The sequence below is a fragment of the Cyanistes caeruleus genome, chromosome 10 (genome assembly GCF_971803275.1).
Source record: "Cyanistes caeruleus chromosome 10, bCyaCae1.hap1.1, whole genome shotgun sequence".
Taxonomy (NCBI): domain Eukaryota; kingdom Metazoa; phylum Chordata; class Aves; order Passeriformes; family Paridae; genus Cyanistes; species Cyanistes caeruleus.
Window position 1 is genome coordinate 17,936,486 of NC_141710.1, and position 21,684 is coordinate 17,958,169.

Here is a 21,684-nt window from a genome sequence, read left to right on the forward strand (position 1 = left end):
ATGCCATCTGGGCAGAGTTTCCCCCAGAGAAACAATCAAAGCCTACAGATTTCAGACTACAGAGGAGGGTTCATATGACAATTAACCTTATTAGTCTTTTTTTTTTTAATGGTTGATAGTGTGTCAACGTGTTGGCTCTATAAATAATCTGCTTCTCAAAATCATCATTGCAACTAATTCAAAGAAATTACTCCTATCTAAAAATCCCCACAAGAAAATACAGATCTCCTTGCACTGAAAATATAAATAAGTCTTAAACAATAACCTCCAAATAGGAAACCACCACACAATTCTAGAGTACTTAAAACTTTAACATACTTTGAAAGATTGACAATTTTTACTGCGACCAATTTTATACAAACCCTGAGGGACTTGTGCTATTAATCATTTTGGTTCTCTGTTTTCACCACAGTTTTGCCCAATATCCAATTATCAACAGAATCAGAACTAAATTCAACACATTTCACAAGGGACATCAACATTTATCTTGGTAGATCTGGTGGGTATTTAAAGTTTAAATTAAGACTCAAAAACCTAGGAGGGAATTTTAGATTGGTGGAATTCTTTTCACAAACAGCATTGTAAAATAAACGAGAATTTAGAAATGTCAAATGGAATGGGATACAAAAGTGGGATCTCTATACAGTTAAATTATTTGCATATTTTCCCTACAAGTTTGACAAACTAAAGAAATTAAGATGATGAAGCAAAAAGGGCATTAACATTTCATGTCATTAAAATACATGTAAATTTATAAATATAGGGTAACTAAAAGTATTTTAATGCACAATTTCACTGAATAATTTCTTCTAACATATTTTAGTCAGATAAAAACCACTAAATTTGTATCATAAAAAACAAGGCAAATGGATCAATTCCTTTAATGTTTGGATGACCTCTGACTCTGCTACAACACTATTTTCATAGAGAAAGTTTTATTCTGTTTTCTATGACTAAAATTTTAAAAATATGAGATTTTGATGGTCAGTTTGCCCTTGTTGCCTCCACATCAAAGCTTTCAGAAACTAATTCAGAAATCTAATAAGATTTCATCTAGACATCTAATTTTAAAAAAATTAAATACCATATTTTTTCAAGGAGTTAGGCAAGGAAAAATTATTTATTAAAATGAAGAGCATAGAAATAAAGTCAAAGCAGACATTCATTGAAAAGTAATTCAAGTATTCGCTAATCTGTAATCAGCACTGTTAACTGGTGTGCATTTTACTGTACCACACAATATTTAATATTGAAAAACAAGACAGCAGAAGATGATTACTTAAATTTCAGAACAGCATTTACTACCAGAATTCTTTCAAGTACTGTCTCAACTGTCTACATCCATAGTTGTAGTTACTTGACATGCTGTGCCTGTAATTGCTTTTTTCATTGTATGTATTTCCATAAAAAACTTCTTGAAAATATAACAAAATCTAAAAAGATAGCCTGCAGTCTAAGTATTTCTAATTTTAAGTTTTTCTAATTTTCTCACAGAGGTGAGGAGAGAGTGCAATTTAAGTTAAATGGGTAGGGTGATCAACTAGACAGTAGAAAACCACCTACATTTATCTTAAATATAAAAGCAAAATTAAATCATAATTAAAAAGTGCAAATATTAAATATTTCACCCAAGAAGTGTCATTCACAACTGTGAGGATCCCTTCCTCTGTACATTACTGAGCTGAAGGGGTGGGCAGAGCAGGATGGAAGATTAACACAAGAGCCACACTGAGGGAACTCAGTGAAGCAGTCACAGGAGATGAAATACGATGTGTGCGCTCATTGAAGCAGCTAAAAAAATGAGCTACAAGGGACTGCATTCACTGACACAAGGGCAGGAGATGAGATGCTCTAAAGGGACAAGCAAAAGCCCTCAAGCACTTCCCTCACTAAAACACACAAATCTCCCTCCCTTTTAATGTCTTCTCCCGAATAAAAAAAAAAAACACAAACAAAAACCAACCAACAAAATAAATGACATTGAATTTCCTGCTTGTCACTACTTTTTTTTTTTTTTCAGATCAGGAGAAAAAAACATGTTCAAAGATAATAACAAGTCTTATTCTGACATACTTGATCGCAACATGCTGGAATGACAATTTGCACACCATAAGAGATGTTTATTCAGATAATACAACCCACAAGTTCACCTATTTTTTTCCCAGGTGTCAGCACCTCCCCTATTCTTGTCTCTAAGAAGATAAAAGACCTGCTACATACACCCCATGTCCTCCAGTAATGATAGAACATTTTAGATTAACCATTCTCACAAGAATGGGAAAGAAGGGACAGCAATATTTTCTTAGATCTATACTAGGTCATGATAACAAACATGTCAAAAGTCCCAGAACCTTAAATCCCAAAGGAGCCTAAATTTACCTACAGTGGGACCAGGGAGAAAATTTAATTATTTACTACTTTTGCATATCCCTCATTTTGTTTTGTGTACTGTACTCTGAAATATCCCACAGTGCTCAGAGATGCCAAAATAGCTTTCAAGATGCCAGATAACTATAAAGGCATTGTGGCACCCAATGAGTATTTGAAAAAAATTGTAAAGCTTCTCCCTCACATCATCACTACATGAATTTGGACATTTACTGGTACTTGGACTGTTCACCTTCAAACCTGAAATTCTGCAGCTGCCATAGAGTTATACCTTAGGGCAAAATCTTAGAAAATTAAGGAAAATGAAGCTAAAATAGTTCAAAACTCTCCAAAATATTTTCAGAAGTTAAACCAGTAGCCATTTCAAATTTCTAAGTCTATCAGTAGTGGAGGAACCTGTGAATGAAACTGTTACATTCTCAGAGAAACCAACAAACAAAAATGGAAACAACTCTGTTTTCCAGTAATCAGATCCTATAAAAATGAGAAACTACTGCCTCTGGAAGACACATCTGTTAAGCCAATACCAATCCCACTATTAGCTGCTTTCCTGCTTAGAGTCAGAAGTAGTGCTGGAAGAAGGAATTGCTTAAAGAAACTGCTGAAATAAAGAGTAGCATGTTTCTAGAATGACACAGTTCAACCAAGAGCCCCAAAGAAACTGAAACATGAAATTAATGAATTTTACTCTAGTTTTCAATCCAGACCTCAACTACCATAAAAAAAGCAAAGAATATTAGTAATCACTAGCAAATGAACATGAAAGAATGTAATTCTGCTACCACATGAAACTAATATGTAGCCACGTCTTGACCACCCTTCACAGGGAATATGGATGGCAGCATGGAGAGCAGCAACACAGATGAACCCACATATAAAGCAGCTTCTGTCTGGTACATCTTGGCCTCACTGAGATCAGTATGGCCACAAATCTTAGAGAGGAGGGTTCTATTAGTCACTGTTTCTCATGACACAAAAAAGAAAATGCTCTTTTTAGGAAAATATCAGGCAACAACTTGTAAACACACAAAGAATGTATGTTATCAGTCTAACTAATCAAATCATACAACTGATCTCCACAAATAAGACCTGATTTTCAAAAGGGAAAAGTGACTTGATACAATCCTGAGAGGTGTCTGCTATTAAATACAACAGTCTGGATACACTGTCTGAGCCCCTTGTCACTCAAAGGTGAGTTTCATGGAAAAAGTCACATATATCTCACCGATGCCATACATATTTTTCCTATTGCTGCTGAATGCCAGTGGGTACATGATGCTGGACTGTGTGGGGCAGGACCATATTCTGACCCAGCATGTTCAGAAATACCTTACATACATGGGTTAATCTCAGCTGTCTGTGCTCCTCCTCTCTCTCAGCCCTTGGGCAGTTTGTTACCTGTTCTTACATGCGTTTTCACAGTGGTACCCCCAGCATCCTCAATGGACTCTGACCTGCCATGAGCCCATTTGGAAGTCAGCTGGATCTGGGGGCAGCCCCTGACCTCTGCCCCCAGGGGCTGCACCCCCTTCCCCGGGTTTGCCAAGGAACCAAACACAGTCTGTGTCTCCCAATATTACAAAGATGACAGGAATACTTCAAGAGATGTCGGGGGAGGACTCACATGCAGGAGAAGGAAGATACATCTTCTAGAGATGTCCTGGAGGAGCCTCTCACCCCCTCCTCACTGGCAACACAAGAAGTCAAGGCACATTAGTATCACTAGTCTAACCCTAATCCTTGGGAGTGACCCTGCATGCAAGATCCCTTCTCTAGAATGATTAAAATACTTTGCATATCTCCTGAAACCTTGCACTGATTTCTTTCATTTTCAAGGTAATGTTCTGTGCCCTTAACACTCAGGGCAAATTATCAGCTCTTCCTTAATATACTGTTAAAACTATTAGCATATTTTGTGTAAAGCTGGTAACCAGCTCAGTATTTGCTAAAAATGAAGCAGTTTTCCCAAATCCAGTAACTTATTCTAAACTCAGAGATGCAACAGGGCTGCTAAAAGGCCTGTATATATATTTCAGTCACTTTATCCAGAGAGGTAAAACACAGTGTTATCTTTGTCTCTGAAGTGAATGATGACCGATTTTTCAAATTTATATTTGCACGATGAAGAAAACATCCATATATTAACTAAAATAAAAACACCAACAGAAAGCGGGAATATTTCTGTGTTTTATTCCTCCATTCCATAATTCAGCTTCTCTAATTTCACACATATTTAGCATCTTGTCTAGGGGGCATTAGTGTATTTGGTGATGAGATGAAGGCAGCCTAATGCAGGCCTGGCAAGAACTCCCTGTCACCAATCCCCCTGGGTCCGGAGATCAGCGTTCTTAAAACACGAGGATTTGATAGAGTTAACGCCATCCCCTCGAGCAGATGGTTTGAAACATTCTGTCAACGCTGCCACCGATTACTGCAAACAGATCCCTCGTTACACTGATAGCCCCTCTGGGAGTCCAGCAAAGCTCTGCCTGACCTCCGCTCCGAGGTGCCAAACGCGCCTTTCCCTGGGCTGCCCTGGCTGTCCCAAACACAGCCCCTGCTTCCCCTGTGCTGCTGCTCCACACCCTGCAGCTGCTCCCAAGGGCAGTGACACGTTTTAGTTTGTTTTCTGCTGCTTGTGGTAGACTGTTAAATATATTCTCCTTTTTTGTATAGTTGAAGCTGTCACACCTCTGGTTTGGGGAGCGTTGCCATTCCTCAGGCAGCTTCAGCCATCCTGTCTTCTTCTGTGGTAGCAAAACACTGTGCACTCACAGACTACTTTGAATATATGAAATATGACCTTATGTATTCCATATTCATTGGTAATGTTTTCTGCACTTCCTGAATAGGTATGAGTCAGACTGGAGTCACAGTTAACACCACAGCAAAAAGCTTCTATTAACTTGCCCGAGTTTCTCTTTAAAGTAATGCCTTACACATTAGCTTTGTACTACCTAAAACGTTAACTTAGCTGAACACCAATAAACAGCACACAGCTTTTAAGGATTTGCTACTGCAGTGTTTTTTTAGCACTGTAAATTTAATTCAAATTTTTAAGTCTCTGCTTTTCTTCTAGAGCCCTGGAGCATCAGAGTTGCCAAAGCTGCTCTTTTGTCCTGAATTTGGTGCATTACACTACAATATATACTGGTAACACAAGAAAGAAAAAAAAAAATAGTCCAATTTATCTTTCCAGCTGGAAGTCATCCTCCAAAGCAATTAACTTCTTTAAGAAGGATATGCACTTGGAATTAAAGATGAAGAACTGGTCTGAGAAAAACTGACAGAATTTCAGTTCTGTCCCTCATCTAGAGCTTGTTTCATCAAATGAAACACCAAGAGGTTTCCTCACTCCTGTCTGGGTGGGTTTGTATCAGGGACAGCACATTCCCATCAGCCGCTGGCATCTCAGCTTCCATCCTGGAGGTCACAGCATCGCCTTCCTTGTGCCAGTGACGGGCTCACTCCCGGCACCACACAGCTCTGTGACAGCTCAGAGCTTCCTTCAATGAGACCCTGGGGAGACTCCAGCTGCTTCCACGATCTTTCAGAAACACACCAAGTACCAGACTGAGTCTCAAGAGTAAATGGGACTAAGATATCCACTAGGGCTGAGGTGTACTAGCACCAAAGGCCAGGGAAAACACTGTGAAGGGGAAAGAAAAAGCTCAAGGAGAAGCCTTGGCTCTGTTGAAAAGCACCACATCCAAGAAACATCTGCAGGCTCTGAATCCACCTCCTACACAAAGGAGGAAAAGGTTTTTCTTTGCCTATGTCTAACTATAGATAATAACTATGTATTTTTTTCCCCGTGTCTGCACCAACATGAGTGCAGGACACTTTAGTAAATCAAAACCAAACATTAGCAAAACAGATACTGGCAGAAAACCCTTGTGCAGAGTCACAGAAATAGTATAGTTTGTTTGGTTTATTTTTAAATACTAAACTAAAAACCAAGAAATTACAGTGATAGCTCAACAATCTAAATTGGTGTTCTCAGTCTCAGTCTAGTGAACAAATATCCACCAAAAATGACCAGTGAATAGAAGTGAGTTCCTTTTTGGCAGTCCAGGCAGAGACCAGGCAGGAAGGCTGAACAAGCTGTGCTGTTTGGACAGATGGTCCTGCTGACACAAAGCTTAGGTAGAATCCACAGGTTACATGGCTGTTTACACAGGAATTGTGCAATTGAAGGTATTTTCAAAGAGAATTTTTTGATACCATCACCTTCACCCCAGTACTTCTAAGAAAAGGTGTGTCCATTTGACTCATTGCAAGATTACATTCTTAACTGCAAGCATTCGGACAGGAAATCCTTGTTTCCTGTCCAGATATAGATATCTAATAGAAAGGGCATCAAATCAGTGGAGAGACCAGAATCTCTGAACATTGCTGGAATACATATAAAACCAAATATCAGTAGAAATATCATTGAAACAGATGCTGTCCAACATTATTTCAACAATTATTTTCATTATTTCCCCTCCAGCAAAACCATGTTCAATTTTAGCCTGAATAAAGATATCACAGTTCTGTGGATAAATGAAAAATTAAAGTTCAAACAAGCCTACATTTTTTTTCTCCAACACATGGCACATCTATAGTTTATATTTAAGAGACTTCAATAGAAGAACAGTCCAGGATGTTACAGGACAGTTGGTATCATAGCCTGGGAGAATGAGCTTTCACCATCTGAGCAGGGTGGGTGACAAGTTACACAGCAACACCTGCTGGCAAATCCACACAGGAGAAACATCCGTGTCCCTTGCAGGAGCTGCACTTCTCTGGAGAAGCAATAGGATCATGATCACCAGGGACCCGATCCCACAAAGCCTCACCCCAGCGCCTGCCTCCTCACTGTGTCATCTCAATAACGTGCTTGGATTGTGCATGAAGATTAACATGAGAAATAGAAACAAAGAGGAAAAGGGGCTTGAAAGAGGAAACATATGCAGAAGGAAAGAGAAATATAAGCAGTGCCACAGTGGCAACAGTCCTGAAAAATTTACTAATAAATATTTGTACAATTTGGCCTTGTGATTTTAATTTGTAATAAAAAAAAGGCAACGTTTTTCAGTCATATTGGTGTGGGCAAAGGCTTTCATTAAAGAGGGTTACTGCCTCTTCCCCATTACATTCTCCTATGGTGCTCAGAACACCTGTGCTATTAAGCTTTTTTCCTTGGATTTTTTTTAAAATAAGAAAAAATTAACAAAGTAAAATTTGTTGACAGTCCCCCCAGCCAGCGCAGTGGGTGTTCTACCTATGGGCTGTCACATTTTCCATGTTCATTTCTGCAGGTGCTAAATACATGCTGACAACAACATATGTTACCAATCTTAAATGTGTGGGGTTTTTTTTTTTTTAACCTTGTAATTAAAGAGTGCTCACAGCTTGGGGAAAAAAAAAAATAAAACAAAACAGGTGAAAGCTGATTCTGCCCAGCGTATTTAACATGCACTTACATCCTCATTCCCTCTCTGTCTCCTGATTTGGGTATTTCCCTAATGATGCATAGAAAGAAAAGCATGGGGGTGGAAGAGGGAGAGAAAGGATTCTATTTTCCAAATAATAGTTATTCAAATATGATATCAAACAATTTTGAAAATATCAGCATGCAGAATAAGCATTGATTCTCTGTGGAATCACCCTTTCCCCCCTGGGTCTCCTCACTTGTATTTCTGAGCTCTCTTTTTGTTTACTTCTGTCTCTTATTTTAATCTCCTTAGTCCTGCCAAGCGTGTTACACTTGGTCTCCAAAGGAGTGCTTCCTATACACTCTGCCATACAACAGGACTTACCTATTTATCTGAATAAAAGTCAGACTTGCCCTATTAATTATAGTATCATTATTTTTGGCTGTTTAAAGTATCACACTACTATTCACTGAAACCTATATACTGCTCTTCATGGCAGCACACTAACAACCAATGCTATTTTCAAGGGGAAAAGATGCATTTCAGTACAATTTATCATGTCACTTTTTAATATAAATGTCCAGCACAATGTGCCAGAATTACTTTGGTCAGCTGAAATAAAGTTATAAAATCAAATATCTTTAAAAATCTCTTCAAAAAATAAGTCAGATTAACTGCATATCAATTAGAGATGTGATGGGATATATTAAAAGCAAGTAATATTATTTTATGAGTGATCAAAGTACTACACAGCAAAATATATTATTAAAAAAATCAAAGCTATAGGAAAATGTAATTTCTCAGCCTGTTACAAATATGATGCAGTAGGTTTTAGCCACACTATAGCTTTAACCAAGTTTGAAAACCTGAGATGTAAAAAGCATTTCCTTGCTTTCTCTGCAAAATTTCAACCTTACAATAAGATTAGACTTCCTTACTTGAGGATAAATAAATAAAAAAAAAAAACTGAAGGAAAGGCCAATGAGTTTGCAGCATTGAAGACAAACCAAACTACTGTTACTTCCAGTCCCCATGGGCCTGCTGGAGTGTGGAACAGCAAAGGCAGGAATCTGTCTGCTCCAGGAAGGGAAGGCACAAATGCCCCCAGCTCTGATAGAGAGGAGAAGATGTAGCAGGAATCATTTTGGCACAGCACTGCTGCAATATGCTGCAATTGGGCTGAGCTTTCAGAGGTGCTGGGAAAATATTGTGCTGCTCAGTTCTAGGCATTCATATTTCAGCCAGTTAAAAACCAAACATGAGCAAATATGCCAAATATTTGCCTTCATTGAGAAGTAAGCCAAAGAAAACCAACATGATAAAACAGCCCATCTGTGAATTGGCTCTGCAACTCAGAACAACAGTTCTGGGGCTCCTTTATCAGAATTTTTCCTGACTCAGAGTAGCAGTACTTAGTGTCTGAATACAGACTTAGAGCTCTAACTCAAGTCATACAATTTAAACATAATTTTTTAAAAGAATTAATAGAAAAAAGTCTTGTTAAGAGTGACCCTCAGACAGTAAAAAGTCTTCTTGGTTATAGAATACACTTTCCATAACACTGTAATACTAAAAAATTTTACTTCACACCTAGTTTCCTTCTACAACAGGACTGTGTCCCTCCAGTTTAAAATGACCCAAACCTACATATTGCACATATGAAGTCAGACACTTTTTTAGGCAAAATGATACCTGCAAAAAGAATAAAAAAACTTAAAGGAATAGCCTGTGTCAGCCAGGCACCAAACACACAGACTCCCCCTATCAAACTCTGAGAGTTTTCTTAAGTGTTAGCTCCTAGTCCAGCCCTCACAAAGGGTTAAAATACAGATGCTGTGAATGGAATGTATAATCCTTAAGGCCCTGGAGCATTAAGACATATCTGCTCCTTAGGGTCCATCTCTGTCCATAATCAATTTCTTCCCTTGGAGAACATTAATTGTCTCTAATGATAGCTTTCCATCAATACATCCTTGATCTTAAAAGGCCTGTACAGCTTTTTCCTTTATTCAATCAAATCATCTCTACAATTGCCCTTCTTTAGTAAGATAATACCTTTTAAGCCTTGTATTTTAATATAAAAAAATAAGAGGTAGCAGCAAATTCTAATGGAAGTGCTAACATTTGAGAACCAGGATGATGGCTTCCATTATCCTAAATAATGTTTGAAGATTACAGAAAGCACTGTGTTTCAAAAGGTGGAAACTAATCCCCCACTTTCAAATTATTCCTTGTACAAAAATCTGTTCTGACATTAGGAATTTTTGTGCCCCAACTACAGCATAGTATATTTAAATATTTGAATATGAAAGATAATTTTCAGCTCTGGAGGGGAAAAAGCAAATAATTACTATTTATAAGCAGTAAATGCTGAATAATTTAAGAAATTGACAACCTTAAACACAGAAGCCCTTCATTTTTTCATTCTCTGGTACAAGGGTGGCTTAACTGTTCACTCAAATGACTGTAACTCCAATCAGAAGTTCCTGAAATTATTTAATTTCATGATGGCTCAAAAACTCAATCTCCTGGTGACCCACTAATGTGTCTTGCTTTCCCCACCCCCTTCTCTTCCTTGTACATGCTTTTCAAAAGGCGTGGAATTTCAATTTTTTGCCATTCAACTGATTTGTTTCCATTCAAATAGAGGATTTTTCTTGCACTTCCTTATCTAGATTGCCCAGCACCAATCTGTGTTTTTACCCATATTCCAGCACAGTTCTGTATGAAATGGCAACACTCTTTGTAATGGCTCGAGGACCTTAAAAGGAAACATTGATGACACAAAACACCTCAAACCTTTAGAAATCTTCGCTTGGTATTTTTTTTTTCTTATATCTAGCATGAGAGTGACAGAATTTTGGTGATGCCTATTTGAATTATTTTTATTAAGGAAGGGCCATGGCAAAGCTTTTCCCACAGTTGACTATCATCCACCACTGACTGCAATATTAGAGTTGTCCTCTTACTCAAAAGTCATCATAAATGCACAAATAAATAAACAACAGCAGGAGATTCAGATCAGAAACATCATGAAAGCTCTAAAAAATATGTATTGTGCAGATTTTCTTTTCATTCTCACACTAGCACACATACCCATGATGTGCACTTTACTATATGCTATTTTACAAAATATTGATGGCAAAAGCAGTAGGAGAAAAAATATTGCCAGGAATATGAATAAATAAGAAATATAGGCAGGTAGATACAATCAATCCAACAGCTATCAAACCTAAACAAAACAAAACAGGGAGGGAAAAAAAAAGGAGACCAGTTAACAACCTAGATAAGAGATGAAAATTGCCAGTGAGTCAGATCAAGTTTATTCAATGTCCTGATAAGCACCTATTTGCTCTTCCCCATAATGCTCTCTCAGTATTTATAAATTATCATTTAATTATGCTGGCAAGTGGTAATTGTCAAATAAAGCTCAGATAGGCATAAGCCCTCAGGCTGCACATGACAGAAAAATATCTGTTAAAGCTGGGCTGATTCACACGCTTAGGAAATCATTTCCTTTCTTCTTTTTATCCTTGCCAACAAATTATATGAACTGGCACTTTGTGCTTTGTAGGCATTTTGAAGTCTATGCAGATTACAGGAAAGAAAAATTAGTTGTTTCAGTATCTACCATTCCTAAATTATTCTGCTGATTTAAGACACCATGTTCTGTTTCAACAAAAGAGTGCCAAAGATCAAGGAATCAGAGCCTTCCTCTGCTTAGAATTTATGCCCAGGGTCACTTTCAATTGGGTAAATCAAGATTTGGGGAATTATTGAATACTGTGCATAATAGATTTGATACAGAGCAATAGTTAAAATATGACATTTATCCCATTAGTATAGAAACATTAAGCAATATTTTTTAAAAGTCTCTTACTACTTAGATTCAATTATAGACCCATTAAACATTCTCTGATATACACACACTGATACAGATGCGGGCACCCACAGATTTCTGCCCGAATTTACAGCATACATATCCAATTAGCTGATTATGTAGAAAAAATAGCTGTAAAAGAAGTTTAATGCCAAATAACAGTGAAATCAGGCTCTTGAGAACTTTGACTGAAACATGAGTCTGAGCAACAGAAATGTTTGATTTACAGCACTTTGCTGGAACATTTGCTATCAATGCCATTGCAAGATCATTACTGCCAGGAAAGGTACCAATAGTGTTTTTTTGTTGGTACAGTTACTGCCAGGGTGGCAGACAACTGGCATGAGCACGTCAAGTCTCTTCCCAGTTTTCCACATGTACCTTCGTGCATGGTGGGTCCCATCTCTCTGAAAAACTTTTAAGGTCCTTTGGGTTACTGGAGGAAGCTCCAAGGAAGTCTCAGACTCCCCTTTCTTTCTGCCTCAGCATATCTGTATTTTTTCCCCTCTCCCTCACTAGGAGAGTGCAATAGAATTTCTATCTCATTTTTACCCATACTCTAAACACAATTAATTTCTATTCAAATCTGAGCTGTTACTGGTTAGTTGATGTCATATATGAGACGTCTACCTATGATATTGGTATATCCTGCATTATCTCAAACCCTTCTGAAGAAGCCACCAAGCCTTCTGAATCTTTCAAAAACAGCTTGCTGATGAAATAGGTTAGAATTTTTCAAAAATTCTATTCTCTTTTCAGGCTATCAGTAACCACCACCAATTACTACAGGCAGTATACAGTTACCATGCACTCAGTGCAAACATCAATAACACTGTTTAGTAGAACAAGAAACATATTGCAACTTATGGCATAACTTCCAATTCTTTTCTTCCAATTTAAGGTTTCATGGCTTCAGTCAATGTGTATGGACTACATCACACAGATCCTTCCTGTTGCTTCAGAGCAGCTGGAAAAGCACTGCTCACCAACCTGCCTTTTCTCATTGCTGCAGTGATCTACTGCCACTGGCCCTGGTCTCATGAAATACATCATCTTCCTCACGAGACACATGGGGAATTAGTGCCCCAGGGGTTAGATAACACAGAGCTTGGCCAAGCAGTGTAATTCACAGGTTAGACCAGATGTTCAAGCAGCAGACAGCCAGAAAGCATTTACTGGTGCTGCTGCAGCCAGAACAAGCTGGTGTCTTATACCCAGCATAAGCAGCAAAGTAGATAATGTTTCTCATAGGAATAGCTTTTAGCCTCATTGATCTCCCATAAAAGCTACTGTACAACAACATGGCCCTAAATGCACACGCTGTGGTTCAGCCCTAACAGCTCCCAGAAACAGATGCAGGACTGTCAATCTAATAACAATATGCTTCACACTGTGAAGAAGGAAAAAACCCAAATAGGAACATTTCTTCATATACAGATATTGCATTCAGAAATTCCAGACATTAATTCCTGCAGCAGAGCAATAGTACCAGGGCTGTAGGTCCAGTGAATCAATGCCAAATCAGAAACTTCTGCTCCAGAAGAGGACAATCTGCAGAATTTTTGCCTTGACAAACTTGCTCCTGATCTTTAGGATCCAACTAATACATTGGCTGCAAAGTCATTAAGTTAGAATATCACTGAAACTATCAGCATAAAGTCTTTAGGATCTTGGATGTGAACATGGTTCTGTTTACTTTTCCTATGAGACTACAAAACATATAAAAGTATTTAGCTTTTTTATTTCAAATACCATTTTATCAAAAGACATTTTATTTTCACTAATTAGTGAACTGAGCTTGATATCAATTAAAGAGAAAAGAACTGCTTTTATAACATCCCTCAACTAACTGTAAGCAACTACTACACAGATGACAGAGGAAAATGCAAAAAATTTTGGAGAGCTCTAATACTTATTCTGAAATAGGTTTTGTGCTGACAGCTGGCCAGAAAGTTTTTTCATGGAAATAATTTCATACTAAGAATAACCTTCATGAAAGAGTTATTTTAACAAAGGTTTTTCCAACCTAAATGATTTATGACTCCAAGATTTTAAAGAGCTCCATGCCAAACTGGGGGGTGAGAAAGACCTTCTCCAGAAATCAGCATTATTTTCATTCCCCTTTAGATAATTTGGGTTTTGCAGGTGTTTCCAGTTACATTTTAGAATCAGTAGACATTCCATAATCAATAAAATAGGAACCAACTCACCTTTCAAAAAAAGTCTGCTTATCTACACATACTTTTTGACATCTTTAATCACAAAGATGACTGGAAAATGCATCATATTGCATAGTAGTAAACCAGGGAATTCAGAACGCTTCTGCTCTAGGGCAAATCTGCAAACCCACAATCTTTTCTAAGAGCAAAGAGTATAATGCTGTTACTGTCAGAGTTCTTATGAGTCTTTGCTTGTGCAGTAATATTTTGTTGCATTTACGCAGCATGTGACATTATCTAAAGTTACTGCTGGAACTCCACATGAGGAACAGCAGCGTGAGGAGCACAGTCCTGTACCACATAAATTACTGCTGAGGCTGTTCAAACACAGGAATTGGTATTATTATTGGTATTATGTAACTTCCAACCTGCAGCAAAAAATACCTGTCAGCACATTTCTGCTGGCCTAATCCAGCTTCCACTGAAATCATCTTTTCTCTGGCCACAAAATATAGTGCCTATAGTTGCTGGGAGGTCTCTCTTCTGAAGTATTCATAATTAAAATTAAGAATGAGAAAAATTAGGCATGACCTAATAAAACACAATTTTATGTTCAAATCTATATGGATTATTAAAATGAGTCAGTTGTTTCTTTCATTTTGTACAACAAATCTCTTGCTATATTATGGCATAACTGACTTCCTATATTTCAATTTGAAAGGAACAGGTCACATGTAAATCTTGTCATGATTACAGATTGACTTAAAATGGTCCTGTATCTATAAAGTATGATAAGCCTTGAATGTTTATCTATTATTTGATTTTTAAAATTAATTACTTTTTACTTTTCTATCAAGTTCAGTAGGACTTTTCCAAATATGACACCACAAATAAGTACCAGAATTCAAACTGCTTGATTTTAAAGCCTCAAGTTGTCTTCATATTTAGTCATATCCTTTGCACTCTATGCAAGCTTTTCATTTTTAGTTTTAAATCTGTTTTTCAATATATTGGTTCAGTTTTCATTTAAGTTGTCCAGACAAATCAAACAATGTTAAGGTCATCTTAGAGAGCTTCACATGTCCCTGAAATTTATTTATACAACTCATGAGAAGATAATGAAAGGTCTTCCTTAAAAATGGTTTCCAAATAACAGCCACAATTTCCTTTCAATTAATTTTCTTTTTGAAAATATTTCATCACATATATAAGCAGGGATTTTTAGTTTAATTACACTCTCATCAAACCACTTCAACATCAGGAAGTTGAAATCATACTAAATGCACATACCTTGAGAACACATAGATGAATGCACCCAGTTTCAAACCAAATCAGATCCATGTACTTCTATGAAAATCCACATGTAAACTTTATACCTCGAGCTCATCTCATTACTGCAACAGCATTAATGAGATCTCTTTGCTTTCCATGTATTTCTGACTGACTTTCCAGGCCAACCTAATAAAGCCTTCATAGTGTCTATCATGACAGCAACGGCAGAAATATAAGGTTTCTTTTTTTTTCCATCGGCAATTTTATGAAATAAACTGATTTAAAAATGTGAAACAACATGAAGATATAGCATGAAACAGCAAAAATTAAAACATGATTTTTCTTTAAAAATTGTTACTTGGGAAACATTCTGAAGAAAACTGATTCCTATTTACAAGATAGTATCTTACTCTTTAGGGGTATTTTGGGGAGGAAGATTTTACTACAATAACAAGTATCTTCCTTTTTAATCCCTATTGAATATTAGGCTATTGAAAAATGGAGTTTAACTAGAAATTTTTAATTTACATTGATTAAAACTTATGTATGTAGAAAAGTAGCATTATCAATTACACTGGAGGTACACAGTAGAATATCAGCTTTCCTGGAAATAGCAGGTATTTTGGAATGTGTTGTATTCAGCACCACATCAGCATGTACACTGTAATTTATGTAGTTTCCTTGCACATGGAGTAACTTATTCTTTTTCCTTAAGATTTCTTTTTTTTATTTTGCTATAGATGGCTTCCATTATGGCAATCCAAGTTCCCTCAAACTCTTGAAGGGCATTCCCAGGAGGCAGGAAAGAGCATGTGCCATGACTACTAGAAAGCAGAGCACGTCCACTGGCTGGCCACTTACTGCCCAAAAGGCTGTGAAAGCTCACAATCTGCCCAGCTTTTAAATCAGTCTGAATGGATTTGCCCTGCCACCAACTTTCACAAAACTTCCAGGAATACACATATTTGATACTGCCACACTGCTTTCAAATCTGAGTGAGTTTAGCCAACAAGTGTCAAAGGACATGAAGATGTGGAGAGGCAGCATCACAACACAACAGTAAACCAAGCTACAGTTTCCTAAGAGGTTCACATCAAGACATCTGGAATCAGCTTCTTGCTTTGTTATTTATAATGTGAGGATTATTCATTTGAATTTATAAAATGCGGAGAGAGCCCAAGAAAGAAGATGCTGTGAAAGTAATAAGCATGTTTATCAGTCTGTTCTTATTCAAAATAGAGCATACATAAACAAGCTAGGCAGTGAAGGCACCCTTTATGAGCCTGAAGCTGGGATTTCCAACCCCCTGTGCAGAGCTGTGTCTAGCAGTTACATCCACCATGAGGTGACAGGGACAATCATGACTTTTTCCCCTTTTTCAATCGTGGGGAAGGACAGGTGTCATTCAGGCCAGACAGCAGCCTGGGGGCAGAGGACATTCAGGATATTCATGGAGTGTGTTGCATGCTTCTTACTGTTTCAAGAGATCTAAAAGTGACAGTAGAAAAGCATATATTCTCCTAAGGAGCAGTCATTGTCTAGGCCAAATTTCTCTGAAGGGCCTTGACTTCATATGTGTTAATAAATTTAAGCTTTGCTTTAATTTTAGACCTTAGAAACTCTCATTGGTCTATGTAGGGTGTGGCCACTCAGAATTTACACAAGATTTCAGATGCTGCTGGAATAAAATAAACCACGAGGAAAAAGGATCTTGGACAAAGAGGCAAGACAACTTCAGAGGAAGATCCTCCACAGAAAGCTCACAAGATGTGTGTAAGGCAAGGTCATTTGGGACTGAAAGTCCCTGGTCAGGTTTAGGTTTTTTATTTCATTGCATCTCCTCAAAGAAGTTGCACACCATGTCCTGCAAGATGGCTTCTCCCTGTGAGGATTATTGGAGTTTAACGAACAGGAAAAACCCACAGATTTCTGATTTTTGTTACGTGAAAGTTCATAAATTTAAATAATATCGTTTGAACTTTACAAAACTTTTTTCTCTGTACAAGTTTGTTCCCTTCTACCCTCTATATATTTTTCACATAATCTAACCCTTTTTATATTTTTATATTTTTATATTCTTCAAAATCATATTTGTGAGTATCCTCTAGTTAAACCTAAATTATGAAAACATGTAAAAGATTTAATTAGGAAACTGTTACAATTTCTATGAATTCTTGGAAGAGAGCTATTACAGACTGGAAAGTAGTGGAAGGATAGTACAAAATTGCTTGAACCCAAAATTTAATAGGTACTTCCAGTATTCTCTAACTTAGAGCTGATATTTTTTCATGTTATAATTGGAAAATATTTTTCCTCCACATTTATACACTAACAGCTACATGAAAAACATAAAATTTTACCTATAATTAATTTTTAAACTCTTTAGTTTATACAGGTTTTTTTGAACCTGTGATAGAAAAACTATAGCTGTCATTATATGTATATTGCTTTTAACATTTCACTAGAAATCTCTACTTTGCTGCCAATAGAGCAGCACTAAAGAAACTGTCAAATTTCTAACACCACTTTTTTTGGTTTAAGAAATACTGAATTGTGATATTTTCCTCTATAATCTAATTCCATTATTACTATATAACAGATGTTTATTAGTGTTCTTCACATGCATTCTGGGCTGAACTCTGTCTTCAATTAAATATTCAAAGACATTGTTAAGATCTTCCAGTCAGATTTCTTCTATAGTCTGGGCCATATAATTTCAGTTGTTCCTGTACTGAGCCAAATAATGTGTGTTCGTGGCTGCCTCAGCTCCTCTTTCTGGAGAGAATGTATTTTCCTTTCTTTTCCAGCAATATCCTGATTAATATATCTTCTTCTCTCAAGTTTGGATTTCATTGTGACATATCATTTTGCTTCCGTAAGTAAATATATAAAATGTATATCCAAAGTCAGGTTTGAAAGCCGTGTAACAACTGACCTATTACAAACAATGGGTCTTCTATAGTGGGTAGCTTTGCCAGGATTAGTGTGTTTCGATGAGATAATCAACTATGCATTTTGTGACCAGCTCACTCACATCCTGGCAAAATGATCTTGCTGGGAGGCAGACTGCATGCTTCACTACCAGGAAATGGACAATGACAGATAGTCTGCATTTCCATTTACACGTATCCTTAATTGTTGTCACTGAAAAAGACGTGCCAGATACTGACACAACAGATCATTCAAAATAAGTTATGTATTCATGTTAAGCGTTATTTATCCAGACTGCAAAGGAAAACAAATACTGCTCTTTCTCCCCCTCTTCCTAATTAGCCAATTGTTTCAAATGCTTTTTGTTAGGGATTCAGCAATTTATGTTCTTTAAGCTTGTCATAAAGATAACGCTTATTATGAACTATGCTAAGAATACAGTCCTAATTCAGCTTCCTTTCTTTTCTAGCTACACCATAATGAAGATGTTTGCAGGATTCATTTATTTGATTCTGTCCAGGGAGCCTCATGAAATGTATTTAAAAATAAACACAATGAAAAACCCACGCTCAAAACATCACTGGCATTTTTTTTTGTGTGTGACATCCTAATAACAGTGCTATGGAGTCCTGTTAAAATTTGGTAAAAGAAAAAAAAAGCTGCATTAACAGATAGGAAATTGGAAAAGAATAGTCTAGCTAACGCTATTTAAGAAAAGCTGAAAATTATGCTATAAAACAACCTCATTAAGGCAGCTTTTAAAAAGTAAACAAAAGAAAACCCCAAATCCCTAAAGATTAGAGACAGAAAAAGTAACTTCTTAAAAATAATTTCATAATGAAACATAGCCCTTTCTAACACTGGAGACCTCCTGAATAAAAATAGTGTAGAATAGAGTTATTGTAATTATTGTTATTATTATTAATGATAATACAAAGAATGTTGGTCTTTAATTTCTTAAGACAAGACCACTCATCTTGGCCACATCATGAGTGCACAAGGACTTCTTTAGTGAAGGAAAAAGGAGCTTCCCTGGGTCTCCACACGCCAACTCCCAGCCTGCATTCTGCCCTCTTCCAATTTCTCAGTGATTTTAGCTTCATCAAAAGCAAAAATTAAACAGATTTTACTGAAGATCCTAAATTAGGGAAGTATCACCAGACTGAAGACAGATTTAAACTGTCAATATATAATGCATAGAACATAACATAGGAACATGATGTACAGAAAAGACCTGCTCTGAATTAATCAAAGTCAGTAAAAGAAATAAATCTCACTGCTTTTAAAAATATTATCTAGTTTCAATACATATTTTCCACAGTTCTGATTTTATACTGTATTCTTGGGAAAATCACTTTTCATGACAATCAGTGGAACAGCCTATTTCCACAATTCCTTACAGCCCAGCAGGCAGGCCTACCTCTGCAGCCTTGTTAATTATGAATCCTTTCTGCAATGCTAATAGATTATTCCACTATGAATGAGCATCCAAAATTATTTAGTAACACCTTGTTTAATATGACAGTTTTGTGATTTTACATATGAAATAATTAATTTGCTTAAAAAAGTGTAAAAAATACAAAAGAGCCTTCACTTGTGCTATCATCTCTTTTACCAGCATAAGCAACATCAGGGACAAGTAATGAATTTCTTTGTGGGGTTGTTTGGTTTCTTTAATTTCTATTTTTTTAAATTTTGACAATTCAGCCAACATCAGCTTAACTGTATCTCCACTAGGTCAGTACACACAGGTCCTATGGATGCGACAACAGATGGCTCTACTAATGAATATATATGCAATATATAAACACAGTCAGTGTCAGTGTACAACAATTTATTTATTCCATGTCTGAATAAGTAAATTGTTTTTTATCTTTAGAACATGAAAACAGAATGCAGCTTAATTTGGATTTGGTTTTATTCCCACCATTTTTCGTTTTGACTGCAAAATCCTTATTCTTTCACTACAGTATATGGCCTGACTTCAGAAATGCTTAGTATCTACTTATTCCTCAACCTTTCAAAAACCAGATTTCTTATAAAAGATTCAGACATTTAACTCCATACACAAACATTAATGCACCAGTCAACTCCAAAACCAACAGCTTCCATAATGGACTGTTACACTGGCTAATCCAGTCTCTCCTTCATTGGCATGAAGTTGATGTGGACCATTCCATATTACCTGGAAACCAGCAAATCCTTTACAAGGATTTATGCTGCATTACATGGTAGAATGAAAGGTTTTTAAGTAAAATTTTTAGAGAAATGAATTACGGCACTAATATAAAAGCACAAGACTCAGACTAGAGACTGCTGTATTCTCAGAGCCATATAGATACATTTTGTTCTTTTGTCACTTAGCAATCCCATTTCAATGGAAGATGTAGGAATTAAACCCTCTTGAAAACCAAGCCATTAACCCTTGCCTCAGTTTACCCAGTAACAGTGTCTTATGGTAAAATATAGATGTATTTTACCACAAGAGTGCGTTGAAAAATTCTCTCTTTTTTATTGTTCTCTTCTAGCATTATGGAAAAAGCTTTTGTAGAGTACTCAAACATACTCCAGGAACAGATAAAGGACTTCCTAAATTGGTCTAGACAAACTTATTGCTTCCAGCTTATTGACTCTCTTCAAGTGGCTTCAATTTCCTGTGTCATTTCAGGAGTAACCTAGGGAAGGAATGAGGAGCTGGTTGAACCATATCCCTGTCACACCTATGTCAACACTCCATACCAGGTGGTCCCTAAACTGTTCAGAAAAATTATCTTCAGACTGCTAAGGACAGGCCAACTTACATTTACTCATTTATTCAGCCAGGTATTTCCTGATCTCACAAACACCTTCAAATAAGCTAAAGATACTAAAACTCCACAGGAATCGCCTGTTGTCCATTTACTGGTTTATGCAAAGGTCTTTAGGGTGTGCTGGTGAAGGATGAAGGTCGATGGATGGATTTGCATTTTCCCACCTTTCTAGAACCATTAGATCACAAATTTGTCTCCCACAGACAATTTCACTGTAGAAGAGGAAAATCTTTTTCATTTCTGTTGAACCCAAAACAGAAACATAAACCAGCAGCACTTTGACGTAAGAGTGTTTCTTTCTACCACAGCCCCTCTTGATCCACTGAGCTAAAGCAGATTGCAGGACACCATCATCACACGCCCCTTTTTGTCACAGGTTGTCACGAAGGCCAATTAATGGCATGCTATTGCAGGCCTGATATTCCATTTAGCATCCAGCTGCATGCTGATTACAATATAGTTATGACATTAATATAATTACACATTCTATATATAATAGGCATTGTAGAACATATAATAACATAATATTGCAACAAAAGACAGTCTGGAGCACAAGTTCTGAAAATATGCACAGTTATTTCTTAATTTATTTTCCAAGCCTAATTTTTTCTCGTTCTAGCTACCTCCATTACACTGAGGGAAAAAGCAACACTCACCCAGATGAGATCACAAGAGTCCTGTATGAGCAAACAGAGCACCCCAGCCTGGATCACACCTGGTGAATGGGATAAAATCCTCCAGCAGAACCACACAACTCTCCCCCTGCCTCAAGGGTAGACAGCACCAGGAAAGTGCAAACCTCCAGACTCCTCAAACATGAGCCT

At 36.9% G+C, this 21,684-nt stretch overlaps 1 long non-coding RNA gene across 4 annotated transcripts in view; it reads right to left on the reverse strand.

Moving 5' to 3' along the window:
• LOC111933369 (uncharacterized) overlaps positions 1 to 21,684 on the reverse strand; it is a 274,768-nt gene that overhangs the window by 188,522 nt on the left and 64,562 nt on the right. The window lies entirely within an intron of this gene.